Source organism: Trichosurus vulpecula, chromosome 8, assembly GCF_011100635.1.
Source record: "Trichosurus vulpecula isolate mTriVul1 chromosome 8, mTriVul1.pri, whole genome shotgun sequence".
In the NCBI taxonomy this organism is placed as follows: Eukaryota; Metazoa; Chordata; class Mammalia; order Diprotodontia; family Phalangeridae; genus Trichosurus; species Trichosurus vulpecula.
In genome coordinates this window covers 96,889,232-96,914,540 of record NC_050580.1, presented here as the reverse complement: position 1 = coordinate 96,914,540, position 25,309 = coordinate 96,889,232, and the positions used below count along the sequence as shown (strand labels likewise).

General features: G+C 37.4%; 1 pseudogene; it reads left to right on the top strand.

Moving 5' to 3' along the window:
- On the top strand, positions 1–22,215 carry LOC118829584 (annotated as a pseudogene).
- Positions 22,216–25,309: the final 3,094 nt, after the last annotated feature.

Below are 25,309 nucleotides of genomic sequence, written 5' to 3'. Positions count from 1 at the left end.
ATGCTGATCATGTGGACACTCTCTATGCTATTGGGCACCGTGGCAGGTAAGAAATCATATTTATGTCGGTATTGGACATGTAAGTCCTTTGCGTGTTTCATTCTGTGCAATGGTTCAGAATTATTTCCTGTATGGAGACAGTCTGTTGTAATAGATAGAAAGCCAGTCTTTACATCAGGAGAGCCTGAGTTCATGTCTCACCCCCGGTATATACTTGCTGCATGGATCCTGGGCAAGTAACTTAACCTCTCTGTACTTTAGGTAACTATCTAAGACTAAGTTGCAGAGCAGTGGTTCATCCACATTGTTGAGGGAATTCTTCACAATGATGTCCCTACACCATAGGATGGCTAAAAAATAAACATCCCATGCTATCATGTTCCAACTTTAAATTCTGGTAATTTTACCAAAACTGAATATTTTTTCTTCGGAAGAGCTCAGTCACATTGTGATGTTCAAGCCCAGAATTATGCTAACCTCAGAATTGCTTTTGCTCATGGACTGAGCCTGCATCTCCTCCATCTTGAGTGCCTCTTGTGCCAAAGATTTGGTTGGGTCAAAGTATGAAAGTGTTTCAGGTCTTGGATAAAATTTAAGCTCTCAAGTGAATGTTCCACACAGGTTATATCTGGGACTGTCTCTGCTAGTCACATAAGACTGGAAGAATATAGTAGTTCACACGTGCATAATGCTTTGCTGTTCAGCACAACTCAAAAGAAATGTACTGAATACCAAATATGTACCAAGCATTGTATGTACAGATGAGAGAAAACATAGTTCATTCTCCTAAAGACTTAGAATGGAATGAGGAAGACAAGGCATGCATATCAACAGTTATAATGCAAGGTAGAATATGCCAAGGGGAAAGAAGAGATCAAAGCATAGGAATATGAGGAATTTGAGGATGGTGAAATCACTTCTAGTTGGCAGAATTAGGGAAGACTTTTTGGGGATGTAACACTGGAATTAGGCAGTGAAGGAAAGAAGAGGGGCAAAAAAGGGGAAGTATGAGCAAAGGGTAATTAGATCTAGAGTTGGAAGGGACTTCATAGGCCATTTAGCCCAATCCCCTCATTTTACAGTTTCCTAAATGAGGCTCAGGGAACATAAATTACTTTGCAAAGTTACACAGCTCAGACTAAGGGTCTGAGTCTTTCTGACTGCAAGCCCAGTCTTCTACTCATACTCCTGACTGTACATGAAGCTGACAGGATGATACCAAAGGATGATTAATATTCTATTTTGACTAAGAGTATATGAGAGGGACTGATATTTAATAGAATTAGATGTCTATAAAGGAAGGGTGGAATCATATTGTTGAGAGCTTTAAAAGTAAAGAAAAGGACTTTATGCTCTATCCATTAGACAGTGGAGAGTCACTGATTGTGTTTGATAACAGTCATATCTTAAAGGTTATATTATCAAGATAACAACAGAGAGAATAGAGATAATGCAGGCAGAAAGACCCATTAAAAGGTATTTCTATTGTCCAACTAAGAAATGCGGAAACATTTAAAATAGTGGTAGCAGAAATGAAAGGCACGTTGTGAGAGATGAGGTCAAATAAATAGGACTTGGCAACTTATTTGATGTGGAAGATGAAGGAGAGAAAAAATCCAAAATGACTTTGGGTTTTCCACATTCAGAGACTGGGAAGGTGGTGCTGCCATTAACAGAAACTGATGAGTTAAAAGAGGGACAGGTTTTATGGGGGAAGGAGTTCAGTTGGAATCATGTTGAATTTAAGGGACTGATCTGACAGGTGCTGTAAGCTGCTGAAAATATATATAGTCTCTCACTGGATCCCCCAAACAACCCTAGTATATATTATAATCATCCTTATTTTGCAATAAGAAAACTGAAGTGCAGAGTTGTGACTTGTCCAGAGTCATACAGTTAGTAATAAAAATATAAATCACATTTGTATGTTACTTGATGTTTTTAAGGCAAGTTGTCAGGACTGGAATTCAAACCTACTTCTTTAAACTACAAGAACAAAGTTTATTCTACTACATCTTTCCATCTTTAAGGTGTACTTTTTTTGAAACTGGGTCTCCCTATGTCTTCCAGGTTGGAAGGAGAGAGGCTACTCACTAGCCTCATCTAATCACCACTGGTCAACATGGAAATTTTGATCTGTTCTGTTTCAGACCTGTGTCATTTCACTCCCTCCCTAGGCAGCCTGGCAGCCCCCTTCTCCCAAGGACTTGACATTGAGAATACTTTGAGCCCACTACAGCTTAGAACTTCTGAGCTCAAGAGATCCTTCAAGTTCAGCCTCCATGGTAGAAGGGTCTATGGTGTGGGCCACCACATCCGGCACTAAGGTGTCTTAGCAGCACTTAGCACAGTGTTTGGCACATAGTAGGTACTTACCACATGTTTGCTGACTGATCGGCTAAGGTATGTTTTCCCCAGCTTCTATGGCCTGTGAACCCAGTAGAGAAATGGTGGGATCTTTTTTTTTAAAAAATGGGTTTTTGTGGAAGTCTTACTAGGGCAATAAGAGGAATGAGGTACTTCAGTATTTTATATACTGCACATTTAGCACTTAGGAAAGAAGAACATGAATGTCACTCATTACCATTTAGTGTTTTGGAAGAGAGGGAAGTAAAATCTAAAACATTATTTTAACAAGTCCTCCTTCATCAAAACTATCCTCTAGTTTAATTTGTTACTGAGATGTTCCTTTCTGGGTGATTACAGGAGATGAAGTCTGATGTTCAAGACTGGAATGCTTTACAGATGATGTACCATGGGCTGGCATTGTACAAAGACTCTTTAAAGTGCTCCCCTGGTCTCCAGAACAAATCAATACCCATTTCCTTCTGTATACCAATGAAAACCCAAACAGCTCTCAAGTGAGTCCTGCTATTATTTTAAGATTTATGACCTATGCATATTATTTAGAGGGAATAATAGGTTGTTTAGATTTCCTAGTTCCTTTAAGGCAGTTGAGTCTTTGGATATTTTTTTAAAACAATAAGATAAAGTTTTACTTTACCGTGAATTTTCCCAGGAGTCAGTCTTTGTTTAATGTCAAGTCAAGTCATGTCAACAAGCATTTATTAGGCACCTACTATGTGCCAGGTTCTGTGCTAAGTGCCAAGGATACAAAGAGAAGGAAAAATAACAGTCTGTACTCTTGAAGATTTCAGATTCTAATGGGGAAGACCATATGTAAACAACTGTGCAAACAAGTTGAAGATCTGTATTCTGTATTTAAAATATCAATAATTGTCTTAAATAGAATAACGATCTACTCCTCCTTCCAGGTCATATTTTTGCATATTCAAACTGCTCCCACTATCATTATTGGAGCATATGTTTCACACTGTATTTCCTAAGCGATGGCAGAGTCCTGTGGTATTTACCAATTAGGCTGTGATTTGCAGTAGTGTCAGTGTAGCTATGAAAAAGACTCCTTTCTCAGAAGCTTTTCCCTTCGTGTCCAAAGAATCATATTTCTGAAAATAGAGAGGTTGTTAGGAATTTTTTTTCTTCTTAACACAGGAAATTCTTCCAGACAATGTGGCAGCTTTCAAGAATTCTAATTTCAACAAGAATAGAATAACTCGATTTATTGTTCATGGCTTTGTAGACATAAGTGAAGAAGACTGGCTGACAAACGTGATCGGTAGGGTAACAGCAATGGTAAACCTCATTATGCTATTCTCTTATACTAATCTTTATAGGATCCCTTCCTCACAACAACACTGAGGAGAATAATACAGGTTTTATTGTACTTATTTTGTATGTATGAGAACTGAGCAGTCAAATGTTATCACCTATGCTCACACTGTGAAAAAAGCAGTATAGTGGGAAAAGCATAGGATTTAGAATCAAAGGAGCCGGTTTCCAATTCTGCCTGTGATGCTTCCTACTTGTGATCCTATGATTAGCTTGTAAGGGAAGTAACAAGAAAGATCTTTTCACTCCCTGACCAGTATCCTTTCTAGTTTACAATTTTGCCCCAATTATACCTTTATGTTGCCACTGAAGATATTCTTAATCCTTTTCCAGGGATTTTTCATTTACCTTGGATTCCTAAATGAAACTTTTAACTTGGCAGAGGACAAAAATATTTCCTCAGCCTTGATTTCTGTTCACTGACTTCTCACTGAAAGAAAAAGATGTACACCTCTTCCATCTGCTTCTTTACTTTTGATTTCAATATCTAAAATCTAGAAATGATTGTTTCCCTCTGATCATAAAAAAATTGTATAAAAAAGAATTGAGAGATTTTACCTTTTAACCAAATATATTCAGTTTCCAGTAGCCAAAATAGCATGGCCACACGCATTAATTCACTCACTCATTCAGAAAGTATACACTGATGGCCTACTGTGTGCTGAGATCATTGACTTCTCCAAGACTACCAAACCAAATCAGTTACAGGTTATGCCCATTTCCAGAGGTTTAACCTAATGGCTAATCCCTTCCTTTCATTCAGTCCCATGGATTATTCATTAGATATTTATTATTTACCCAATCTGTATAGGGGCACTATGATGGCCCCTGGCCTTTTGCTATAATTTAGTTCAGGGCTGTCCAAAACACAGACCGTGCGCCCCCATGCGGCCCTCCTGTGTCCACCGAGAGCATAGAACTCAACAAAAATGCTTTAGTTAAAGCATTTGTGTCAATTTCCACACCCCTAGTAAACACAGGCAGGCCAAGTAAAATAGCACTGTGGGCCACATGCAAACCGTGGGCCACACTTTGGACAGCCCTAATTTAGTTCATTGAACGGCAATCCATAATGATCATGGGGATGATGTCAACTGTCTTATTGCAATCTACTCATTCCCACTTTAGCACACAATGATATACACTAGTTTTCTAGAGTAAATGAAAATTGGAGAGAGAAAATTTAGATCACAATGAAGGAAAACCATTATAAAATCATTTATCCTACAACTGAGGATACATGATACGAAGGAACATTTGTGGACACCCTCAATCTGTTCTAATATCATACACACAAAATTTCCTATAACATGGTAGGAATTCTACATGGAAAGAGCACTGGTTTGGGAATCCATTCCTATCTTTAGCATTTATTGGCTGTGCCCTTTTCCAAGTCATCTGCCAGTTCTAGGTCTCAGTTTCTTCATTGAAATGAGAGGGAGCATGGAGAATAAGCACTGGATTTGTGTTCAGAATTTTGGGGTTCAAATGGCAGCTCTCCTATTTACTAGGAATGTGCTCTTGGGGCATTTTTGCTTCTCTGGACTTTAGTTTCCTCATCAACAAAATCAAGGGATTCAAGCTGATGACCAAACATGTCTTCTGCTTCTGTTCTAAGATGTTTGAATCGAGTGGGGGGGAACCTGGTTGCTCAAGGTCACATTTGGTCCTCTGGGTACTCAGATGCAGCCCTTTGACTGAATCCAAACATGTGGCCTCTTTAGATTCAGGCAAAAAGATGCACTTGAGGACCTAGAGGGCCACACGTGGCCTTGAGGAAGCAGGTCCTGGATCACTGAACTAAATGATCTAATTTTGGGGGAGCTGGGTGGTGCAGTGGATAGTGCTTTGACTAGTTTCAGGATGATCTGAGTGCAAATTCTACCTTAGACAGACACTATCTGAGTGACCCTAGACAAGTCACCTAACTTCTTTTAGCCTTGGTTTCTTCATCTATAAAATGGGGATACGGTAAAGATATAAAGAGGTTAACATATGTAAAGGGCTTTGCAAATTGTAAAATGCTATATAAATGCTAGCTAGAATTATTCTTGTGTCTCTTTTCAGGCCTAATATTCCTTGTATAGTACTCTAATGGTTATAATTCTCACTTCCCCTTACATTCTGAAGGAGTAGATTCTATTTGATTGAGGAAGCAAGGCTATTAATGAGACAGATCTGTTCCTGTTTTCTAGACTTCTGAAGCCTGGCCTAGGAGGGCTGAAGGCTGTGGAATGATGTCTAGTATCCTCAAGGCTTCTTCTCCAGGTGTACTCTAGCTTGTTGTTTGAGAGAGCAGGGCCTCAGGCCTCTGCTGGTGGGACATGGCTCTCAGGAGCCAAGAGACCTTTCTTTTTCTCCTCCTCAATGCCCCACTCTTCAAGGATTCAGCAAACTTCAATTCTTCAACCATTTACATTAATTGCCTGGGTTCTCAGAAAACCTAACTTTCTGTGAAGAAGCCGAAATGAGAGGGTAGGAGTCATCAGCAGAGCCAAAACTAGACAAATGCTTCTGTGGCAAATTCATTTGGGTGGGTGAGGGCCATGGTGGCACAGAAAAAAAAAAAACATTACTCCTCATGGGAACAACCCCAAACAGTCCTAGCATTTCTACTTACTAGGTTTGGGGCTGGAGGGAGAGAGGAAGCTGGTCTCCAGGAAAGGCAACTATAACTACAGACCTGTGGCTAGAGGTGTTTGTATGCCATATACTGCTTCACCTCCTACCTGAGATGTCAGTTCCCTGGAGCAAAGCCACATTTACCCCATGCTAGTTATGGTTCTATAGAAGGTACACATGCTTAGTAGGGCCAAAGGTTTGAACTACATAGCTGCAGGATATTTTTTTCATGTGAAATACCATTCCAATGATGTAGCTATAAAGATAATTATACAGGTTTGTCCCAAAATCCCTTTAGTTTCATTGAACACAGGATATTTTAAAACAAACTTATTCACTTACCGATTATACTCATCTCTAAAGGCCCTGCCAGGGGAAATCTGTGTACGTAGACCTGTCCCTGTTATTCCTTAATAACAGCAACACATTGTATATTGTACTTCCTGCAGTTTCCCATGATACACATTTTTCCACTTGCAGTGGAACCCCTCAGTAGAGTCCTTGCTGAACTTCAGGTACCAGTTTTCAGCAAAGTCAAATTAATAACTGGGAATGTTAAATGTCAAAGAGCAGTAATTCAATATTGTACCAGCCTTAAAAATGCTTTATTATTGTTAATGGATGTATTTCTTCATAGCTTTTAAGATCTTGAACAAACCACGGGTTGAAAATAGGGTTCATTGTGCTTGTTAGTGATAAGAAAAAAAAAACTATTAAAAAATGGGTGTTTTAACATTCCCTTGATGATTTACTATTTCTGTTGTATTTGTTCTAGAATTTGCTTGAAGTGGAAGAGGTGAACTGCATCTGTGTGAACTGGAAAATGGGCTCATGGATTTTATATACCCAAGTCACACAAAATGTTCAAGTGGTGGGGGCTGAAATAGCCTATTTTGTGGATTATCTCAAGGTAAATGGATGTCTTCCTGTTATCTTATACTGTCTAGCCATTGTCCTCTGGATACTGTGCACATACTGTTGCTAGAGGTCATCATCAACCTTTCTGTACAAAGGTTTTAGTTCGTTTTGGTTGACCAGAAGGGAACAGTAATGTGTATGCATTTGGGTTTTTGTCTGCAAACAAAGATGAAGGCAGCTCGGTGGATAAAGTACTAGATCTTGATTGAGGAAGACCGAGTTCAAATCTGGGCTCAGACATTTACTGGCTGTGTCACCATGGGCAAGTCACTTAACTTCTCTCTGCCTTAGTTTCCCCATCTGTAAAGTGGGGATAATAATAGCATCTACTCCCCTGGGTTGCTGTGGGGATAAAACGAGACAGTATTTGTTAAGTGCTTTGCAAACTTTAAAGCACTATATGAATGACATTATTATTATTATGAATACAGACCTACTTTACCATTTTGACTAAATTGCCTACTCATCTGTTTTAAGAAAATGGTCAAACAACTAGTTTGATTTGACCCTCTCACCCTCCAACCTCCCACAAGTGATTTTCATAAGTAGGTTGACAGAATTTTGCTAGTTTTTAAAACTATGGTGCCTAGATAGTTATCAAGGGTCAAATTATTTATGCATGTGTCAATATCAGCTTTTAGGAAATGTTTGGAAGCAGTGGGTCGCAATGGGAAGAATGCTTGACTTAGAGTCTGACGACCTGGGTTCAAATTCCAGCTCTGCTACTTACCTTCCTTGTGTGAGCTGGTGCTAGCCGATTTTCTGGGTCTCCATTTCTTAATAGGGAAATGATTGGACTGGGTGATTTCCAAGGGCCCTTTTGCCACTAAATCCATAATCCTAATATCTATACTCCTTATCACCAAAAGACACGAGAAATATCTTAGGGAATATTGACTAAAAGCTATTTTAGACTTTTATCTCTTCCCTTCTTTTTGTCTTTGACATCATGGCTCTGTCAAACTAATCAGCAAAATTTAGGGATTCTCTGGAGAAGCTGCACGTTGTATTTGTATTTTGACTGCCTCGTAGGGGTATTTTGAAAAAAAATCTGGTATTTTTACAGGGTTTAAAGGAGAGAAATTCTCAATAAAGTTGGAATTTCTCTTGGTAGGCTACAAGTACCCCCTCCTTCTATTTCTCTCAAGCTTAATACCATTGTGCTGTTATTCAAGTGACCGGCAATTCTAAAACTGGTTATCCCCCCTTTTATGAATTGAAACCTAGTGGTAAATTCCGTGATGCTCAGAAAATTCCTTTTATAGCAGAGATGGCAACAAAAGAATCAACGATATTCTAAAAATAATAAGAAATTCAAGCTATCTTTCCCCACAATTATCCATATTCATACACATGAAAGATTTTGGGCCAAGTCACTTAACTTTCTTAGTCTCAGTTTCCTCATTTGCAGAAAGGAGATAATTATTACTCAAATTACATATCTTAAAGGAATCTTAAAAGAAATGTACTATATACACAGTAAGTTGGGTCCATCTTTGGGAAGTCCAGTGAGCTACCATCAGGAAGAAGACTCCAAGGAGGAAAGGGACAGAAATGCTGATGTCCCCTCAGATGCGAGAGAGAGAGAGAGAGAGAGAGAGAGAGAGAGAGAGAGAGAGAGCAGAAAATCCCTCTTCTGCAGTTCTGGAGGTTGAGAAAGAGATGGAGCCCTCAAGCAGACCAAAGTCCCTAGACAGCAATATACAATCTGACTCCAAAGAAGAACATTCTCACATAACTGAAGATGGGGGCACTCAGACCTGGAGGAGAAGCTGGAGACTTCTCTACCACAAAATCAAGGCCTTTTAGGAGTGGATAAGGAGGACCAAGGCTGGTGACCTGATAGAGATGCCCTGCAGAGTGGACAACAGTGTCAGGAAGTCTGGGGCTAGCCTCAATGGTGGGGGTCCCAGCCTGGACCAACTAGATGACATCAGGGGAGAAATATTGAATGGGTTGGGGAAACTTGAGGGAGCAGGCCAGGGGAAGCTATGGGACCTGGAGGTGAAGGGAAAGCCTCTGGGGAAGGGCTCTCCTCCCATACCCAATGGAATGGAGGTCCCCTCATCCTGGAGCAGAGACCATTCCTGAAGTTCACTCAGAGCAAGGAAGAGGATGCAGATTCTTGGTCCTCAGGGAATGAGTAGAAATGGGTCTCTTTTCTCTCTTCTAGCTCTGGGGAGGGGACAAGGGACAGAGGAAATGGTAACCTCCCCACCCCACATTCCCCTCAAGCTTGGGAGTCTTAGTCTTGACATGACTCATTACCTGACTTCAGTGTTTTGGCTCCTAGGTCAGGAGGTGGGTTGGAGGAAAAGGGTTTCCCCAGAATGGATGCTCTGGTAAAAGCAATTCAGTCCCTTCCTCCTTTTCTTGGAAAAGTGGTATAGGAGTACTTTCTCCATCTCTTCTCTGAGATTTAGACCAGATCTTGGTAACCACAGACCTCCCTGGGTCCTTCACTGTGGTCCCCTCATTCCCCCCAAAACCCTCTTTCTCAAAGAGAAGAGATGAGGGGCATTCCCCATTTTGAGTGCAGTGGGAATGTAAGAGTCATGGTGGGAAAGTTATGGGACAGGGTTCTAACTTTTTTTGAGCTGGTAGTGGCAGTGCATGAGGCTCTGCCTCCATCCCATCTGGCAGTGGGGAGGGTGGTGGATGACCCTTCATTGCTGACCCAGCACAAGAAAGGAGGGGCCACCAAGCATTCTAATATGCCCAGTCTGAATCCTTAGCTCCTCTACACTCATGGTATCTAGGTTGGTTTTGTGAATAAAGTGATTACAGCTACCACCACTCCCCCCTCCAAAAGGTACTACCTAATTATGAACTATTATATTGTTATCCTCATTATTACATAAATCACCAAATGAAAGTGCATAAATATACAGATATTTTCTATAACAATTCTTAAGGGTAAGGCCTAGAACAGTGATTTCACTGATAGAGAGAATTCTTGGGTGTGGAGTGACCATTTCATGGTCAGCACCTTCTCTGCCATTTATAGTCTTAGAGGGTTGCCTGAAAAATTGAGAGGTTAAGTTACTTGCCCAGGGTCACACATCCAGTAGGACAGCTTGCACATCAAAGGGAAGAATAGAGCCCAGGTCTTCCTGCTTGACAGCTCTCTATACACCATGTCATAGCCACCACTTGATAATGCCTTATATTATATGAGATAAAAGAATATGAACAAAATATAACAATATTTCTCCCAGGGTTGGATTCTGCTGAGCCTTGCTTTGAAGGGACCCCAGAAGAAGTTCGACTGGATGCCAGGGATGCCTTATTTGTTGATGTCATTCATACAGATGCTGCTCCTATCATCTCTAACATAGGTGAGCCCTTCCACTCATATCTAGCAACTATGATGAACCATAATTAAGTTTTTGACAATGTATTCAAACCCACTTAACACTTGTTTCAAATGTCTTAGGTTTTGGAACAAGTCAAATTGTGGGACACCTTGATTTCTTCCCAAATGGAGGAGAGGAAATGTCAGAAGAATATCCTTTCTCAGATTGTAGACATAAATGGAATATGGGAAGGTAAATCCATTCAGCATATAACCAAAGTTTCCAGTAAAATGCATGTTACCATCTTGCTGAAGTTGCCAAGGTGTCTTGTCAACACTTTGCCTTATTGCTTTGTAAAATTATGGATTTTAAAGTCTTTTCCATAGTACTCTACTCTTGTATGAGACCTCCGTCTTAGAGTGGGGGTATGTAATTATGAAAGGAAATGGATTTGCACAAGACTTCCATTGGGTCATTCCAGCTTGTCTTTTGATAAAATAGAGAACCCAAATATATCCATTATGTCTCAAAATATATTCCCCCCACTCATGTATATTTGGCCCCATTTTTGTAACAACTAACTCCTCCTGAGAGCCAGAGTGGTCTACTGGCTCTAGAGCAGATATCAGAATCAGGGAGACCTTGGGTGAATCCTACCTCGGACAAGTACTGGTTGTATGGTGCTGTGCAAGTCTGAACCTCTTGGTAGCCCTCTAAGTTGAAGAGGATGTGTCAAACTCCATTGGTCAAGGAACTCTTTTTCCAAGAGCTTCATATGTTGATGAAATGACAAGCCTGGTCTGACAGTACTTAGTGATAGCCAAATATATCACAAAACATAAATTACACTTTTTAAAAAGTGTGACGTGTCCTTAAGATTTGACCATGAGCTATGAAGTCTATGACTTATGTAAATGTCATTAATTTACAATAATAATTTTGGATCAAAAAATAGCATCCCTTCTTATGATCCCATCTAATTTCACAAGAACTTGTGATTTTGCAGCATGTAATCACCTGCAAAGTTACAAGTATTATGCAGATAGCATCCTCAACCCAAATGGTTTTTCTAGATACCCCTGTGCTTCCTACAACGTTTTGAGGCAGTAAGTTATTGCTTACCATGAGAATCAGCATAGCATGCTGCAGAGAGCACTTGGGTTCTCTTCCTACCTCTGGCACACATTAGCTTGACCTTGGGCAGGTAACTTTACTCCTCAATGCTCTAGAAAGGTACTGATCTGCTTTGGTGGAGGGAGTTTCCTTACCATGAGCTTCCTTATAAATGAAATCACACATTAAGAACCAGAAAAAAAGGTATTCCTCTACACAGAATAACAGACCTGGAAGGAACAAGGACCATTAGAGGCCATTTAATGCACACTATCCTTGAAAGCAATCCTTATTACAACATGCCTAATAAGTGACCATCCAGGGGCTATTAAAGTCCTCTATCAAGGGGGTTCATCACTGGCTCATTGCACTATCAGAAACTCTAATTGTTAGTAATTTTTTTTTACTGACATGAAGCTTTTTTCTCTTCTATCTGTAATTCCTAGTTCTGTTCACTGGGGCCCATAAGAACATTTCTGATCAATTTCTCTTAGCAGTTCTCAAGATAGCTATCAAGTGGCTTCTGTATCTCCTCTTCTTCAGAACAAATACCCTCAGTTCCTTCAGTTCTTGAGAACAAGTAGATGGAGTACACCCAAGTGTCCCATACTTCCAAATTTCTGTAGAGTATCTGAGAATATGGTGATGTAATGGAAAGATTGCTGAACTAGAAAGTAGACAATCTGGGTCCCAGTCCTATTCTGACACTATGCAACCTACAGCATTGTCTCTAGGGCTGCAATTTCTTTACCTGGAAAATGAGCAAAGTGGGCCAGATTTCTGTAAGACCCTCTAGCACCAACATTTATTGATTTCTAGTATCCATTTTCCACACATACTATATGTTGAATCAATGTTGTTACATGATGATTCTACTTTAAATTACATAAACCCGATTTTAATCACATAATGATCATTAGCATTTCCATGGGAAATATGGAAATTTCATTTTGGTTTAAATTACCCTAATGATTACTTCATCTTTCCCTTCACTTATAAGTACTGGTGAAGTATTTGTTTAATTTTGGGTCATTCTAGAAATTTTCTTTGGGAGCCACTTTTGAAAAGAAGAGAGCATATAGAAATCTGATCTATCTGGTACTAAATTGAAAATGTAATTAATATCAGAAAGGTTTGAAAATATAGATCATCTAAACATCCTAATAACAAATTGGATGTTTTAGTTTTGTCTAGTGTTGGAGGATACTTTTAACAGAACTTTAGAGTACTTACAAAGGAAAAATTAGAGGTTTGCTCAGGTATCTAGTGCAGCATTATTGTGTTGTGATCTTAGCTCCCAAATGTTGATTATATTCTTCCAATTACTTGTAAAAACTAGTTTTTCTTTAGTTCATACAAATGTTCTTTCTAAAATTGATCAAGGATGAATGTCATTTAACAAGTAAAAACATCTCAAGTTCTAGTTCGGAGTTAGGTCACAACAGACACTGCACTGGACTTGGTGTTAGAAATATCTGAATTCCAATTCTGCCTCAGAAAGCTACTAGTGATGGAACCCTGGACAACTAATTAAATCTCTCTCAGCCTCAGTTTCCTCATCTGTAAAATGGGGATAATAATAGCACCTACATTGCAGGTCATGTTATAAAGACCAAAGGAAATTACATGTTTAAAGCACATGGCAAACTTTATGTGCTGTATAAATGCCATCTATGGTTATTGGGTGGGGGAAGGGAAGGTCATAATTCCATATTCCATTGTTAGGTTATGCTAACACTCATTAGTACAAGTTTGTTGAAAACTGCCTTCATCATTCAATTTAAGCTACAAGTTGAACAAACATTTATTATACTGTGCAGACTTAGTCTGGAGGATAGGATAATTCCTCCATATATTTTTAGAAATAAGATTATTTTCCCAACTGTTAATAAGGTACCGGAATTATAGTTTCTTCTTAGATAATTGAATGGATGGGGTGAGTGTAGGAAGGTAAAACCTGGAAAGATAACATGTTCTCATTAACCATTTATGTATTTTCATCAGAACAAGTGCTTCCCTTGTCCATCTGGAGGGTGTCCACAGATGGGCCACTATGCGGACAGATTTGCTGGTAGAACAGGTCTTTTATCTCAACACTGGGGACACCAGTAATTTTGCTCGTAAGTTTCCATTTGACTTTCCTCATTTTCAAATCTCTGTGAAATTGTTATTGACTATTGGAAAGACTTCCTCCAGTACATACAGGAAAAGGAAGGGAATGACCATATTTAGGAGATAACTACTGGGTACTGATGGTCAATTTAGAGGATGTAGTAGATTTTCCCTCATCTGATATATCTGGATGACACCACAGCATGGGTCCACTATTCAATGTGTTGGGTGTTGAAATTGACCTCTGCTTTCAGAAGCTTCTTGAAATAGATTGCCAAATATCCAGAGGCTTCAAAAATAAATTTCCTAGATTCTGCAGCTGTGATATTGGCATATGCCCTCAAGGTGCTTAAACACATACTCTTGTTTTCTTTTGTGAATGTTGATAAACAGTAGTTTGGACAGTTAGATTTTTTTAATGCTGCTTATCCAGTAACTACTGAAAGATCAGCTCTACAAGGTGTGACAACAGCTTATTCATAGCTGAGAGCATTTAAAAGATCTGAGAATAGCTTTATACAGAAATGATGTGAAATCATTTCCATGTGCTCTGGCCAGGAAATGAAAGAAATGAGGAGAGGATATAGAACCAAGAGGCTAACGATGTGCAATACAACTTTATTGCACAGTTTTGCCCCCATACTGACCTAGCAAGATTGCAGTTTTGTACAAACAAACCATATTGAGATAGTGTGGCAGAGTACATAAAGTACTTGGAGTCAGGAAGACCTGGGTTCAAATCCCACTTCTGATTCTTCCTAGCTGTGTTATGCTGGATAAACCCCTTAGTCTTTCTGACTCTCAGTTTCCTCACCTGGAAAATGAGAGTGTTAGACTATGTGGCCTCTAAAATCCTTTAAAACCCTGAAGTTATGATACTAAAATAATATCATACAGTTGAAAGAGTATTGGGCTTAGAGTCACAATATGAAGCAAAGTTCAATTCCAGGCTCTTCCAGTCACTTAAATTAATATTTAACATTTGTCAAATAACTTATACATTCAAAATATTGTCTTTCTCATCTATAATGTGGGGACCATAACAAAGTTCTGTTGTGAGAAAAACGTTTAATAAACTGTCAAGCACTATGATAGTGAGCTCTAAGTTGGTGAAGTGACCATAAATAAAACAACTATTTGATATAAAATATACAAATTTGGAAAAATTGCAGGTTGAGTCAGAGGACAGATAAATTTAATGAAAAAATATAAATTATAGACTATTTAAAAAGAAATGCTATTTAGGAAAGCAGAAATCCCAAGTCAAGTCATAAATATGTAGCAATAAAATGTAAGGAACAGAATCATGGAAAAATATGTTGGATGCAGAGACAACAGAATTGTAGTCTTAGATTGAGCACTGAAGTTGGAATCAGAAGACCTGAGTTCAACCTGGACAAGTTACCCAACCTCTCTAAGCCTCAGTTTCTTCTTCTGTCAAATGGGGATAAGAATAGCACTTCCCTCACAAGGTTATTTTGAGTATCAAATAAGATAATATATGTAAAGCACTTTGCAAACTTTAAAGGGCTATAAAAATATTAGCTATTATCATTATTCTCTAAGCTCTTATATTCTCATAATAGCTCACATTTATTTGCATAAGATCCTAAGATACTCATCTACAAAAATGAGGGGGGTTACACAAAAAGTTCACTAATATTTCTTCTACCTTTAATATTGCACAATTGCATAAAAATTATGTAAGTTGTTGTGTAAGTTATGAATGCTAGGCCCCCATTACGTCATAGACAAAAATGTTCTTTAACAGAAAAGGATTTCCAAACAGAAACTGAAAACATTATGAAAAAAAAGTTAGTGTCTAAATCTTTTAGTTAGAAAAGCTTCTTGACTTTAGTTTGAATTCATTTTATTAGTAAGAAGTGAAAATTTGCAAATGAAGAAGTTACTTAAAACTTTGTATCCAATAAGAATCATGCATTCTGTAATTAAATTATCATAAATTTTATATTAATGCTGTCTAAATTAAGTTTTACATAAATCTCTGTTTCTTTCTGTTTATATATTTACATTTATACATTTGACATATTTATTTCTTCATATTTCTATTTCTACCTTTCTCCATAGGTTGGAGGTATAAGGTAGCTGTCACACTGTCTGGAGCAAAGGTTACTGGAACAGTAGTAGTTTCTTTGTTTCGAAGTAATGGAAACAGCAGGCAATATCAGATTTACAAATGAGTTTAATATTATCATATATCTTACATGTTGGAATTATTACTTCATATAAACGTGTTTACCCAAATTATTGTTTATATTTTCACTGCTACAAAAATTGACTTACTACTAGTATATACATATATGTATGCATACATATATATACATATATATATATATATATTATGTTAATCACAATACTTCCTTTTCAGTTTTGCACACTGAAATCAACTTTAGTATTTGGTTTTTAACTTTGGTGCATTGCTATTTACTGGGAAAAAAAATTATTTTTATTTTATAAGAGAAATTTTTTGTTCTTGTCACTAGGTGTTTAATTTATAATCAGTACATAATTATGTTGCTAACACAACAGATGGAGGAAAGAGATTTAATGAGATCATCACTTATTAAATTAGAGGAGAAAGTTATGACTAAAACCTGTTAAAATTCTATGAGGAATTTGGAGCATAAATTACAACATTTGTGCATTTTTTGCGTTTAATACATTGAAAATACAATTTAATTAGCAAAATATGTATCATGAATAGATTTTATAAGCAAAGATAGATGTAGAGATTCCTGTACTTGAATTTGTTATTTACTTCTATTCCAAGGGGGAGCCTACAACCAGGTTATACACATTCTAATGAGTTTGATTCAGATTTCAATGTTGGAACCTTTCAAAGGGTTAAATTTCTTTGGGACAACAATGTGATTAATCCAACCCTGCCAACAGTAGGAGCATCAATGATCACTGTAGAAACTTCAGATGGAGAAACGTAAGTATTTTTTATTGTGAACCAAGAGAGATAAGAAATATTAAAGAGACATATTTGCAATATGCTCACCCAGAAAACCTACTTTGAGATAGACTTCTTTCAGTAGCCTTCTCATCTTACCTTTAGCTTATATGTAAAATATTTCATGGGACTATAGTTTACCTTAGAAAAATTAACCTTTTGGGCTGAAAAGCAGGGACTAGTGTGAGCTCCCTGCCGAGTCCCTCCAAAAACCTATAAAAAATGGCTCTGAACCAATTCTAGAACTGCAAAACCTACAAAAGAGCAGAGGAAAGCAGGGCTCCAGCCCAGGACAGCCTGGATGGTCTCTGGGTGATGTCTATCCCCCATGGAGCTGGGAGCAGAGGGGAGCGGAGCAGAGCCCAGCGTGGGCAGCACGGACCAACCAGACCAGGAACTGGGAGAAGCGGGCCCTAGTGCCCTGAATCAGTGAGCTACAGCAGTTACCAGACTTCTCAACCCACAAACACCAAAGACAACAGAGAAGGTTAGTGGGAAAAGCTGCAGGAGTGGAAGGAGTTCGTGTTTTGGCTACCGCCTTGGGGGCAGCGGAAGTGGGGCAGCTACAGAACTACAGCTGCAGGTGCTTCTGGCCCCAGGCCCACCTGGTAGGAGGAATTAAGTGGCGGATCAGAGCAGGAGTGCAGAGCCTGCTGAAGATCTAAGTCCAGTCCGGGTTGGGGGTTCTTGGGGAAGGAGAAGTGCTGGTGTGGCAGAGCTGGCGCATCCCCCCAAGCTTGGAACATAGAACTCTTTAGTCTACAAGCAGTCATACCCCACTGAAAAACTCAAGGGTCAAGTTAGTTGGTTGGGAATATGGCCAGGCAGCAAAAACGCACCCAGATTCAGTCTCAGACTTTGGAATCTTACTTTGGTGACAAAGAAAACATACAGCCAGAAGAAGTCAATAAAGTCAAAGAGCCTACAACAAAAGCCTCCAAGAAAAACATGAACTGGTCTCTGGCCATGGAAGAGCTCAAAAAGGATTTGGAAAAGCAAGTTAGAGAAGTAGAGCAAAAGTTGGGAAGAGAAATGAGAAGGATGCGAGAAAACCATGAAAAACAAGTCAATGACTTGCTAAAGGAGACCCAAAAAATGCTGAAAAATACACTGAAGAAAACAACACCTTAAAAAATAGACTAACTCAAATGGCAAAAGAGCTCCAAAAAGCCAATGAGGAGAAGAATGGCTTGAAAGGCAGAATTAGCCAAATGGAAAAGGAGGTCCAAAAGACCACTGAAGAAAATACTACTTTAAAAATTAGATTGGAGCAAGTGGAAGCTAGTGACTTGATGAGAAATCAAGATATTATCAAACTGAACCAAAGGAATGAAAACATGGAAGACAATGTGAAATATGTCATTGGAAAAACCACTGACCTGGAAAATAGATCCAGGAGAGATAATTTAAAAATTATTGGACTACCTGAAAGCCATGACCAAAAAAGAGCCTAGATATCATCTTTCAAGAAATCATCAAGGAGGACTGCCCTGATATTCTAGAGCCACAGGGCAAAATAGAAATTGAAAGAATCCACCAATCACCTCCTCAAATAGATCCCAAAAAGAAATCTCCTAGGAATATTGTTGCCAAATTCCAGAGCTCCCAGATCAAGGAGAAAATACTGCAAACATCCAGAAAGAAACAATTTGAGTATTGTGGAAACATAATCAGAATAATTCCAGATCTAGCAGCTTTTACATTAAGAGATCGAAGGGCTTGGAATACGATATTCCAGAGGTCAATGGAGCTAGGATTAAAACCAAGAATCACCAACCCAGCAAAACTGAGCATCATGCTCCAAGGCAAAAGATGAATTTTCAATAAAATAGAGGACTTTCAAGCTTTCTCAGTGAAAAGACCAGAGCTGAATAGAAAATTTGACTTTCAAACACAAGAATCAAGAGAAGCATGAAAAGGTAATCAAGAAAAAGAAATTGCAAGGGACTTACTAAAGTTGAACTGTTTTGTTTACATTCCTACATGGAAAGATAATGGGTATGATTCTTGAGACTTCAGTATTAGGGTAGCTGAAGGGAATATTCACACATATATATATATATATATATGTATATATATGTTTATGTATATATATATATATGTGAGTGTGTATGTATGTATATATGTATATGTATGTATGTGTATATATATATATATATATATATATAGAGAGAGAGAGAGAGAGAGAGAGAGAGAGAGAGAGAGAGAGAGAGCGGGCACAGGGTGAGTTGAAGATGAAGGGAAGACATCTAAAAGAAATAAAATCAAATTAAGGGATGAGAGAGGAATATATCGAGAGAGGGAGATAGGGAGAGATAGAATGGGGTAAATTATCTCGCATAAAAGTGGCAAGAAAAAGCAGTTCTGTAGGAAGGGAAGAGAAGTCAGGTGAGGGGGAATGAGTGAATCTTGCTCTCACCAGATTTGACCTGAGGAGGGAATACCATACATACTCAATTGGGTATCTTACCCCACAGGAAAGAAGGAGGAAGAAGAAGATAAAAAAGGGGGGATGATAGAAGGGAGGGCAGATGGGTATGGAGGTAATCAAAAACAAACACTTTCAAAAGGGGACAGGGTCAAGGAAGAAAATTCAATAAAGGGGGATAGGTTAGGAAGGAGCAAAATATAGTGAGTCTTTCGCAACATGAGTATTGTGGAAGGGTAATACATAATGATATGCATGTGGCCTATGTCGAATTGCTTGACTTCTTACAGAGGGTGGGTGGGAAGGGAAGAGGGCAGAGAATTTGGAACTCAAAGTTTTAAAAACAGATGTTCAAAAACAACAAAAAAAAACTTTTTGCATGCAGCTAGAAAATAAGATACACAGGCAATGGCGGGGGGGGGGGTGGTGTAGAAATTTATCTTGCCCTACAAGAAAGAAAGGGGATGGGAGGGGAGTGGGGTGACAGAAGGGAGGGCTGACTGGGGAATAGGGCAGCCAGAATATACACCATCTTGGAGTGGGGGGGAGGGTAGAAATGGGGAGAAAATTTGTAATTCAAACTCTTGTGAAAATCAATGCGGAAAACTAAATATACTAAATAAAAAAATGGGAAAAAAAAAGAAAAATTGTCCTTTTAAAGATGTGTTGGTTGCTATTGTGCTATCCAATAAAAGTCCATAGAAAGTCTGAGTCTGACCCTGGGAGTCTACCACTGTGAAATTCCAGTTATTTAAGTATATTTAAGTATTTAAGTATCTACCTAATGTACTTCAAAGGAAGATAGAATCACAGAATTTAGAGAGAGGAAGAACCTTAGAAATCACCTAATCCAAGTCTCATTGTACAAATGAGAAAACTGAGGTCCAGATTGATGAACAAACTTAAGATGTCATACAAGTGATAAATGCTTAATTGGTTCTAGGAAAATATAAAGTTAAGGTAAATGTCATCATAAATGGCAGTTAATTCCATAGAACAATGTGGTAAATACCATTAAGGACACTTTTGACTGAATAATATTATAGTACAGTTGTGCCATTTTATCTTAGAGTTTGGTTGTAATTCATTAATGTTGTTATTGCAAAATGACCGTGGTTGAATTAATGTTGTATGACAAATGCTTGGTTACTAATAAGGAAAATCATTTAATTGCCATGTATCAATTTCTTCCTCCATCCTTTCTGGGCCAAGATAAGCCTAATCCATGCATTTTTGGAAATGTCTAGTATAGTTCAAATACTGCTAGTGAACTAAATAGGAGAAAAGCTAAACTTAAAAAAAAAACAACAGAAGGAAGAAATAATATTTTACTCTGGTTTCTTGTGCTGCTTCATATATTTATTTCACATTTAGCAAATATTTACTGAGTGCTCATTAAGTGCTGGATAAGTTGCTAGAAGGGAATACAAGGATGAATAAAAGCTTTTTAAAGATTTTTTTCTTATCTTTTTATCCGCAGTTTTTACAAAAGGGCTTTGCATATAGTACACAGTAGGTGTTTAAAAATGCTAATTTAATTGTTAAATTGAATTGAGCATGCTAACTGACCTCCCAAAGCAGAAGCTTCAGGGAATATGAAGCATTGTGCTCAAATTCAGCTTCCCAAATGGTGTTCCAGAGAATCCTGGTGTTCAGCACCCAAGGTGCATAACAGTTGTATGACAATATTTTGAGCCTAGCAATATTTTCCTTCCTAAAGTATTATGTACAAAATTATGTATCAAAAGCACTTATCAAGGCATTTTCCATGTAAAAACAGGTTTATTTCCACTTTTTCTTTAAAATTTCCTTGGCATTCCTTTATTCTGGAGACGTTCCATACCCCTACATTTCCTTGACCATCCCCTACACTGTGCCTGGCATTCAGTAGGTGCTAAATACATACTTGATTTTTTGTTGATTGATTATGGGCTCTGTCAGTATTTTTAAAGCCTATCAGTATTGTGGCCAAATTAGTTTTGCAAATGCTCTATTAAGTAGTTGGCAATATTTTTAAATACATAGACAAAGTCCATTCCAAGCTTTCTGGGCTTTGCATTTCTTGAAGTTAAGTGGAAGGTCCTTAGTTGGACACACTTGAGGCCAAAACTTAAAAATCAGCTCTTGTGAAACATCGGTACCCTCTCCCTTTCTCACAACAGTGCCTTTGATTCCATACCCCTTTTCTCTAACCATTTTACCTTCCTCCCAGACAGAGTAGAAGGGAAGTTTGCAACCTTAGCAAACCCAATAATCTGTATTAATACTTTAAGATATTGTAAAAGAGAAAACATTTCTTGAGTACCTACTCTAATCAAGGCTCTCAAATGCTTTGAAGGATGCAAAATCTTTGCTACACGTATCACCTTAAAGGAGTTATTGAATCTCAGGGCTTCATGGTGCTCACAGGGGGCAGCTAGGTGACACAGCGGACAGAGCACTGGCTCTGGAGTCAGGAAGACATGAAGTCAAACACTTACTAGCTGTGTGACCCTAGATAAGTCTCTTAACTTCTGATTGTCCAAGATCCCTTATCTGTACGATAAGGATAATAACAGTCACCTACCTGCCAAGGTTGTGCTGAGGATCAAATGAGGTTATTGTTAAGTGTTTAGCACAGTGCCTGGGACATAGGACGTGCTATATAAGTATTAGTTAATAGTAGTAGTAGCAGCAGCAGCAGCAGCAGCAGTAGTGGTAGTAAAATGAGAGGGTTAGCATAGATTCAATCCAATCAAGCAAGCATTTATTAAATACCTAATGTGTATAAGGCACTATCTCAGGTATAGTACCGGATCTCAATGTGTTTTATATCCTACTGTATCTTCCATCTTTAATTCCTATGATTAATGAGCTTATAGCCTAATAAAGGAGATAGCACTCAATATACTAGGGTAAAAATATAAATGCTTAAGAGAGATATAAAATGCTGTGAGATAGATCTAAATATATGCATATGTATAAGGGTAACAAGATAATTAAAGTTAATAGTCCATTTTTTCTGCAGATACAATTTCTGTAGCAGTGAAACTGTAAAAGAAGTGCCTGCTAACTCTTAATGCTTGCTAAAAGCATGTTAAAGTGAAATCATTGTTTCCTGTAGTAATAAAAGGCAAATGTAAAACTGTTCATTGTATTCATTCATCATTAATATCTACCTTATTTTAGTTGCAATTTTTTTGTGGGGAAACATTTTAAATTTGAGGTTTGTTCTAGAACTATACCTGAACATTTATTGAGTTTCCCAAATTATCTCCTTCAAGATGATGATTCTGCCAATCACCATTTGTCATCATTGATTGGTGATCATTATTCATTTAAGTAATACTACTATCTTTATTTTTTTACTACCCTGTCCAGACTGAATGCAAAATGGGTGTAATTCCTACACTTTCTAGGTTTACATTTTTGAGGGGACAGGGCAATGAGTATTTTTTTCTGGTTTATTTTTCTAATTTTAGCATCTTTTCACCAGTCCATCTAACTTCTTGGAGGAAATGGCATTTAAGGAGATGATTCCATGATTGATATGAAACTACATAATGGGTTGGGGAATATGATAGATAGGAATGGAAGAGATTTAGAATATAAAAAAGATGAAGAAAAGTTTAGTTTGAGTTCAGTGAAAGGAAACAGAAAAAGAACAGGCAGATTATCTATAGAAGTGGCGCTGATGAGGAAGTGAGGTTTACGAGCAGTTGGAGAAAATGAGAACTTAATAAGGACATATTTGATGGTTATCCCAGAGTTTGAGTGTCAGGGATGCCATTTTCAAATATATTGATGACAGGTGAAATTCTACGTGTGTGTGCACGCGTGCGCGCACACACACACACACACACACACATTAACGTGCATCCCTATAATTTGCTTCTGCTCATTTTCACATAAAGCATTAACTTCCTGATATCAAGAGTTAAGCAGTATCCAAATAATGACAATGTAAATAGTTTTTTGATAGAATATTTCAGTTTTCATCCTTTCATTAAATATCAAGTGAATTAATTAAACAATAATTTTATTTGATAGGTCACAAAACACTTTGATCAATACATGAAGAAAAATGTTTTGCATGACTTTACTGCACTTTTTCTGAATTATGACTGTGTTCCATGCCTGGAATGTTTGCCATCTTCATCTCTGATTCCTGGCTTTCCTAGTTTCTTTTAAGACTTCACTCAAAGCCCGTTTCCTATGAGAAGCTTTGCCCAGTTCCCCTCACTTCCATTTACACTCTACATATCTTCTATGTACAAAGCTATTTGAATGTCTCCCCCATTAGAGTGTGAGTCCTTTCAAGGAAAGGGATCATGTTTTCACATTTCTGTGTATCCTCATCACATAGCACAGTTCCTTCATACATCCATACACATATACATTATATGTATGTGGGTGTATATCTATATCTACAAATGCATGTAGATATGTGTATATATATATACATACATACACATTCCACATGTAAAAATTCAATACACTAGAAATGGGGCAGTCCATATACAAAGGGGAGTTTAGTATCTATTCATGAGCAAAAAGAAGACCTGCCCAGATAAAAAGGACTTTAAACAAGATAATTTTTAAAAAACTTTTACTCAAAAATTGATTTGTTAAGATAATCTCCATTTTGAACTAAAAGAAGTATTAAAGCAATTAAATTATTTTAAGTCATTGTTACCTATATTTTAAATGTTAGCTCAACTAATTTTGAGCTCTCTTTTTGAACTTTATGAAATATTCCTTTAAAAAATATAACTTCATTGCTTAAAAAGCTTCAAATCACACTTTTCCCTGGAGTTTAAGCAGATCCCATTTGCTAACAGGTAGAAAAAGGATCAGCCTTTCTTCTTAAGAAGAGCCACTGGTATTACATTCAACAATGGGCAGTGGAAAGATAGATTAAAAATTAATTGGAAACTAAATAATGTAATCCTAAAGAATAAATGGGTGAAGGAACAGATCATAGAAATAATAAATAATTTCATTAAAGAGAATGATAACAATGAAACACTTAACCAAAACTTATGGGATGCAGCCAAAACAGTACTTTCCTCTAAATTCTTACATCAATAAAACAGAGAAAGAGCAGACCAATTAATTGGGCGTGCAACTAAAAAAACCTTGGAAAAGAACAAATTACAAATCCCCAATTAAGCATCAAATTGGAAATCTTGAAAACCAAAGGTGAAATTAATAAAATTGAAAGTAAGAAAGCTATTGACCTAATAAACAAACATAGGAGTTGGCTTCATAAAAACCAATAATATAGATAAAACATTGTTTAATTTGATTTAAAAAAGTTGAAAACCACATTTCCAGTACCAAAAATGAAAAAGGTGAATTCACCATCAGTGAAGAGGAAATTAAAGCAATCATTAGGAAATATTTTGCCCAATTATAAGCCAATAAATCTGAAAAAGCAAAATTTATGAATATTTATGAAAATATAAATTGCACAGATTAACAGAAAAGAAAATAGAATACTTAACCCCATCTCAAAAAAAAAAGAAGTTGAACAAGCCATTACTCTCTATGAAAAACCCTCAGGGCCAGATGGGTTCATGAATGAATTTTACCAAACATTGAAAGAATAATTAATTGCAATATAATATAAACCTTATGTAAAAAATAGGCAAAGAAGGAAACCTGTCAAATTTCTTTTATGATCCAAATATGGTGCTGATACTTAAAACAGAGAAATAAAACTATAGACCAATTTCCCTAATGAATATAGATGCAAAAATTTTAAATAAAATATTAGTAAGGAGATTATATAACAATATATTACCAGGATCATACACCATAACCAGGTGGGATTCATACAGAACTATAAGACTGGTTCAATATTAGGAAAACTATAATCATAATTGACCATATCAATAACAAAATCAATAGAAATTGTATGATTATGTCGATAGATGCTGAAAAAATATTCACAAAATACAGCACCTATTCCTATTAAAAACACTAGAGAGCATAGGGACAATTAGAGCTTTTCTTAAAATGGTAAGTCGTATCTATCTAAAACCATCAGCAAGCATTCTCTATAATGGGGAGAAGCTAGAAGCCTTCCCAGTAAGATCAGGGATGAAGCAAGGATGCCCATTATCACCACTATTATTCAATATTGTATTAGAAATGTTAGTTTTACCAATA